The sequence below is a fragment of the Myotis davidii genome, unplaced genomic scaffold (genome assembly GCF_000327345.1).
Source record: "Myotis davidii unplaced genomic scaffold, ASM32734v1 scaffold194, whole genome shotgun sequence".
Lineage (NCBI taxonomy): Eukaryota > Metazoa > Chordata > Mammalia > Chiroptera > Vespertilionidae > Myotis > Myotis davidii.
In genome coordinates this window covers 3,254,947-3,262,209 of record NW_006286673.1, presented here as the reverse complement: position 1 = coordinate 3,262,209, position 7,263 = coordinate 3,254,947, and the positions used below count along the sequence as shown (strand labels likewise).

General features: G+C 44.0%; 1 protein-coding gene across 1 annotated transcript in view; it reads left to right on the top strand.

Moving 5' to 3' along the window:
• Positions 1-7,263, top strand: part of WDR37 (WD repeat domain 37) — a 65,765-nt gene that overhangs the window by 32,018 nt on the left and 26,484 nt on the right.

The following is a 7,263-nucleotide window of genomic DNA, read 5'->3' as shown; positions in this document are numbered from 1 at the left end:
CTCCTCAGGCTGTAGTTTCTCGTCGGGCGGTTGTGGTAGCAGCTGCTCTTCAGTTGGCAGCAGCTCTTATGGTGGGTGCTGTTCACAGCTGTGGTGGCTCTTCTGGCTGGTGTGGGGAGGCTTCACATATAGCTGCCTCTGCTAGGGATAAGTATTTCCGCACTGGGGAGGAAGCTGAGCCAATTGAGCTCTAAAGTTCCTGTCAACTCCTAGACTCTGTAACTGGATGAGCTCCACACCTTAAGAGTGGATCAGCTACATAAAGCCTGATTCCCAGGTAGAGTAATTACCATGCTCTGTTTAAAATAAAAATAAAAGCTGCTCTGGCACTTGGATGCAAAAATACTAATTCATCCAAAATGTGGACACATCCCTGGGGGAGAAATGCTCTTGCTAATCGTCAGTTATACGCTGGAAACTGTACAGCGTGCTTCAGGGTCTTCTCAGAGCCAAGCCCAAAACCACAGACGGTTTCCCCACGGCCACGGCCATCGTGGCTATGCCCCGGCTCTGGCTGCGCCCGGCTGCTCCCTGCCAACACTGGCTGCTGCTCAGCTCCGGCTCCAGCTCCCGCTCACCTCCCCCGTGCCTCCCCCGTGGCTGCGCTCTGCTCGTGCCCGGCTCCTGCGCACGGCCAGCGGCGTCTGCTCCACAAATTTGATTTTAGACAACTTTCTAAAGTCAGTGGCTTGTATAAATAACATCTTTTTTATGTGGATAAAGTTTTAATGTAGGTAATAAAAGAGTTTGCATATTGAGGTGAAGAGTGAATCAATAGATTTAAACCATAAATCCTTTAGTTACTCTTGTAATATTGGATACTATTTATAATCATGCAGAGATCTTAATTGTTCTTTTGAGTGAAATGATCTAGTTTTTGCCGTCTCGTCCTTACATGTGGTGAACCCTTTCCCTGCCCTGCTGACACAGGTGGAAGTGGTACCAGCAGAGGGAATTCAGTGATGTCATGCAGTTAATGTAAACATGAAGTTTCAGTTTACTTTTGGTCATAATTATTGGTGGATGTTGGTAACTTTCTAGTTTTGATGTTTCTGCCTCTGAATACTCCTTTATATTTTCTTTCTAAAACATTTTAAACATTGTTCTATTTAGAGGTGGGTTAAATAATAACCACAGTGATGAGTAAGAATGAGTTTTCTTTAGTTAAGAGCTTTTATTAACAGCTCATTTTTGGTTGAGCATATTTTGTATTTTATTTTTTAAATTTTGTTTTATTGCTTAAAGTATTACATAGAGTAGTACATATGTCTCCTCCCCCCGTCCTTGACATTCCCCCAGCCTCCTCTTTGACCTTCCCCTGGGCTCCCTTACCCCCCTTGTATTTTATTTTAACACAGGTTTTTCCCATGTGGAATTACCAAACTATTGATTATATGCCATACTTAACAGATTCATTCATTCAAGAGACAAGTATTGGGTTATGATGGAGGACAGGGCAGAGAAAAGGGTGGGATGGACGCTCAAAAAGTTGAGAAAGTGAGTTAACATTGTGTGAAGTTGTTCCCCCTCCCCCCAAAATAAATAAGAAAGCACCAGTCTTTTTTTTTTTTTTTTTTTGAACTTTTACAGAGAGGAAGGGAGAGAGATAGAGAGCCAGAAACATCGATGAGAGAGAAACATCGATCAGCTGCCTCCTGCACATCCCCCAACAGGGATGTGCCCGCAACCCAGGCACATGCCCCCGACCGGAATCGAACCTGGGACCCTTCAATCCGCAGGCCGACACTCTATCCACTGAGCCAAACTGGCTTCGGCGCACCAGTCTTTTTAAAGGGGAAACTTATATATAGTAATTACTTTCTATTTTATTTTTTATTTATTGTTTTTCAAACCCTTGTGTTGAGGAGTAATTACATTTAAAAAACTTAATAGTTTACGTAGAATATTAAATTGACTTTTCTCCTTTATGATTTTGCTTGTATTAGACCAGGGGTGGGCAAACTTTTTGACTCGAGGGCCACAATGGGTTCTTAAACTAGACCGGAGGGCCGGAACAAAAGCATGGATGGAGTGTTTGTGTGAACTAATATAAATTCAAAGTAAACATCATTACATAAAAGGGTACGGTCTTTTTTTTTTTTTTTTTTTTAGTTTTTTTCATTTCAAACGGGCTGGATCCGGCCCGCGGGCCATAGTTTGCCCATGGCTGTATTAGACACAGGGACTTTTCATGCTTGGAGTTGCTGCCTCAGGAGTTGGGGCACCTGGGGAAAGCCTAGGCTGAATTAGAGAGGAGCCTTCATCATAGTGCATGACTGGAACCGCTCCAGCGGGCTGCCAAGGTTCTGTGTGGCCTTCCTTAGTGAGGACTCGATTACTCCCCTCTGTAGTTGCCACCCAGTGCATACAAGTCTCTTTAAGCTTCTGCTGGATTTTTTTTTTAGCAGTTCTAGATTCTGAAATAAACTGTAGTCTGTTTTAAGATCTTGATCATTTTGAATCAGTACAGTTTTTGGACAGACATTTTCTCCTTTTAATTTGGCATCCACCATGTTGATAGAGAAATACTTGGATGATATCCTGTGAACAGTTTTAAAATGTTTTTCTTTTTTAAGTTATCCCTTTCCATTTTTCTTTTTTTAAATATAATTTTGATTTTAGAGAGGAAGGGAGAGAGAGAAACATCAATGATGAGAAAGAAACATTGATTGGTTGCCTCTTGTATGCCCCCTAATGGGGATTGAGCCTGCAACCCGGGTCTGTGCCTTTGACTAGAATTGAACCCAGGACCCTTCAAATTGCGGATCGATGCTGTATCCACTGAGTCAAACCAGCTTAGGGCTCATGTAAACAGTTTTAGATTGCCTGTTTGATCACTGTATCATGCTAGTTGTATAATGTTAAGTAATTAATTTAACTTAGTGAGGTGAATTTTCTCCATTTGAAAGTGAAAATTGATATGAGTTACATATGGGCTCCCATTGGTCCTTCCTACATGAGAACATGTGATTTAGGGACTTGTAGTTCGGTGGACAGCTGGTTCTCAGTAGGTTCTTAGTATGAAATTGGCAGTTCTTGGACATTTCTGTTCATACGTCGTTGGCAGTAAAAATGACTGAAGTTAAATAGATTGTCTCCAAGACAGTGGCAAAAAGCAAACAATTCTCACCCTTTCACCTCTTGCCCTTTGCCAGTTTAGGGTTAAAGGTTTTACAGTTATTTTTTAATATGACTTATTACATTTGTGTTTTAAATATATTTTAATTGCTTGTGTAGTTTGCTAAAATGACTTCTGTAAATGTGACTCTGTTTGAGCTCTCAAATGTGGATGCTGATAACTAGGGCTTTTTACATGGGAGCTCTAGGCCGTTCTTCTGCACTCCTGCACCCTTCCCACATCAGGGTCTCCACTGTGCTGTTGCAAGGCCACATTGTGCACAGGGCCTGCCGTAGACCTCCCCACTCCCCTGGCAGAAGTTACTCCTTTGTGTGCCCACTTGTCACTCCTTCCATTAGAATAGTTAGTGAAGAGCCTGTTAGGCTAACTGATGAAGGTCTAGGTGACAGAACTGTCACTCGTCTTTGACTCTTCCCTGCTATCACCTCCCCACCTCCATTTCTGCCTAATACTTGATGTCTTACTGGTTCTGGTTCCTAAATAATTCTTGGATCTACTTCTGTCTCCCTGTGACACTCCTTTTGTGACATCCACCCTGAGGTCTCTGTTGAGTTTCCTCTACCTGGCACCCCTGTTCTGCATTTCCCACAGAGCCATCCAGACACCACCCCCCTTCCACACACCCCCACCTGTGTGGGGATAGCAAAGCTCCAGGAGATAGCAAAGCTCCTTAGGAGTGGCTGTGAGGGCTGAAAGCCCCGTTGCCCAGGAACCAGTGTCCCCTGAAGGAGAGTTTGGTCCACAGTCTCTCCATCAGGACGTATAGTGACTGTTGTTTTTCCCTTCTAGATGCTGTTTACCAGGCAGGGAATGGTTTACCTTGAGCAGGCTACACTCCACAGGAACACTCCTTTCTTATTTGCTGTCACCGTCCTTAGTCCAGATCACTAACTAGACTTCTAACTAGTCTCCCTATCTCAGATCTGACTGCTCATGTCGAGCCTCTTCTCTGTGAAATTAGGCATGGTCTTTGTAGCATCGAATCTCAGTGAGTCACCTCAGTGAGCCCTTGTAGACCCTTAGTTTCTGTTTGCATCCCCTTCCTGCTCCAACCCCTGGATGGGCTTGCTGCCCTGACTCCCCACCTTCTCTCTCCCTCCTGGTTCTTTTCCTAGAACTCTTCCCTCACTCTACTCCTCATCCTGCAGGTACCTCTCAGTGTTGCAGACTGCTTGCCTTACTCTCGGAGCATCCTTTGTAGCATTTAACATTCATATGGAATAGATAATTTTGTGTAATCATTTATGTTTAACTTTGCCGCTAGATTGTGCGTTCTCTCCTGGACAAATCCACCCGTGTTAAGTCTGGCATTTCCTCTGTCCCTCCCGCATTGATCAATGAGCACCCTGTGACCAGCCCCACCACCAGGCAACTCTGGGCTGTGACACTCCTCCAGGCCATGTTTCTGCCACATTCTTGGGTGACTTCCTCACTTTCCCTTCTGCAGATTTTCACCTGCCTCATTTTCTTATGTCGTTACCAGCAGCACACAGACAGGGCGTAGTAGCTGTCTTGTAACCCACCTGAGCCTTCTATCCCACCAGGAGCCGTGGGGTGTTGGTTTTCCTATGCAGGCCTCAGACTTATCCTTGCACTCTTTTTCCTCTCCCTCACACTTCTCTAGGATACGCTGTGTCCCTGCTGGGCTTCTCTCGTCAGCATCCCATCCATGTTGCTCACCCAGCAGACACTTGCAGTCACTCCTCGGGCTCCTCCTAAATCACTATCACAGTGTGACCCTCTCTCCATCTTACATCTTGTGTGTTTCATTTTTTTTCTTCCTCTTGAGTCTCATTGGCTGGGTCACCTGCTCTTACCAATGACTCCTGGGTCTCTGACACTTTTCCCTCTTACCTGCGTGTGGGTCCCCTTCCAGCCCTCTCACCTGTGTGTGGATCCCCTCCTTGCCCTCTCACTTGCTTGTAGGTTATTGCTACCCTCTCTCCTGTTTTCCTCCCACACTACTCTCTAGTTTAGTGATGGCGAACCTTTTGAGCTCGGCGTGCCAGCATTTTGAAAAACCCTAACTTAACTCTGGTGCTGTGTAACATATAGAAATTTTTTGATATTTGCAACCATAGTAAAACGAAGACTTCTATTTTTGATATTTATTTTATATATTTAAATGCCATTTAACAAAGAAAAATCAACCAAAAAAAAATGAGTTCGCGTGTCATAGGTTCGCCATCACTGCTCTAGTTAGACCTGTGATTTTAAGGCGCATGCCTTGTTGCTGACCCCCAGGTTTGCATACTGTCCTCGACCCTTTAACTCCAGACTTCTATGACATCTAACTACTTACTCAATTTCTACTTGGTGTCTTACAGACATTGCAAAACTAATGTGTATGAAATTGAGCTCTGCATGTTCCCACAACCGCTCCTTCTGTTTTGTTCCCTGTTTCAGCCATTATCTTTCATCTTATTGTTTAGACTAAACACCAGTAAATCATCCATAATTTTTCTTACTGGCATCCTGAGGCCTAGGACTTTAGGCGTGTAGGCAGCCATCTTCCAATGTCCTCATGTGGCCATCTCTGTGTGTCTGTCCTCCTCTCCTCTTTTAGGGACACTAGTCATGCTAGATTAGGGCCTACCCAGATGACCCCATTTTAACCCTAATTACCTTTTTTTTTTTTAAAAATCCTCACTACTTAGAGAGAGGAAGGGGGGAGGGGAGAGAAAGAGAGAGAGAGAGGAAGAGAGAGAGAAACATCAATGTGAGAGAGAAACATTGATTGGTTGCCTTCCTTCTGTACATGTCCTGACCAGGATAGAACCCGCAACTCAGATATGTGCCCTGACCAGGAATCGAACCGGCAACCTTTGGGTGCGTAGGATGATGTGTAACCAACTGAGCCACTCGGCCAGGCCCTAATTACCTCTCTAAAGACCCCATTTTGTTCAGCTGGTGTGGCTCAGCGGTTGAGCAGCGACCCAGGAACCAGGATGTCCAGGGTTTAATTCCTGGTTAAGGCACATACCTGGGTTGCAGGTTTGATCCCCAGCAGGGGTTGTGCAGGACATAGCCATCGGTGATTCTCTGTCATCGGTGTTTCTATCTCTCTATCCCTCTCACTTCCTCTCGCTTTAAAAATCAATAAAAACTTTTTTTTAAAAGTAAAGACCCCATTTTCACGTACTGTCTCATTCTGAAGTACTGGGGGTTGAGGATTCAACATGAATTTTGGGAGACGTAGTTCAACCATCCGGAATGTTCACACAGAACATTGGTTCTTTTAAAGCATGAGCCAGACTATCTCTCTTCCTTACTCAAAACCATCTAGTGATTTTCCAGCACACACACAATAAAATCCAAAGTCCTTTCTGTTTCTCCAAGTTTTACCTGATTTACACTGGTAATATCTCTGTAATCTCTTACCCTGCAGCTCATCTGCTCCCTTCTTGTCTTTTGCATCTTCTGTTCCCTTGGTGGGGAACACTGTTCCCCTAAATACGCTCTTGTTTCGTCACATCCTAAGTTAAATATTACTTTAGCAGAGATTCTTTCCCTGATCATTTTGAATAAAAGAGTAGCCCTTATGACTGTCCATCCCCTCATCTTGCTTTATTTTCCTTCTTAGCACTTATTATTGCCTGAATCTGTGTATGTGCACGTGACACATATCCCTTTACTAGGACTGTGTGTATATTACAAATATCACTATACTATGTGTGTGTACATGTCACACTTATCCCTGTGTGTACACATGGTGTGTATTCCCACACTGGTGTATGTATATACACAACACATATGTCCATACTAGCGTGTGTGTGCATGCACCCTCACATGTGTGGCTTGTCTTTGCTAGCATGTTAGCTCCCTGAGGCGGGGACTTTGCCATTCTCTGGCTTCATTGCAGTAGGGGGTGTGCACCTTGCTGTTCATTGTGCCTTATACATGTTAGCAGAGTTTGTCTCCTTCCCTGCTCTGTGCCCAGTCTTTGGTATAGCACTGTGTAAGCACCTGATAAATATTTGTTAAATGGATAGATAAACATATTTTCTTTTTTTTTTAAATATATGTTTTATTGATTTTATACAGAGAGGAAGGGAGAGGGAGAGGAATAGAGAGTTAGAAACATCGATGAGAGAGAAACATCGATTTGGCTGCCTCTTGCGCAA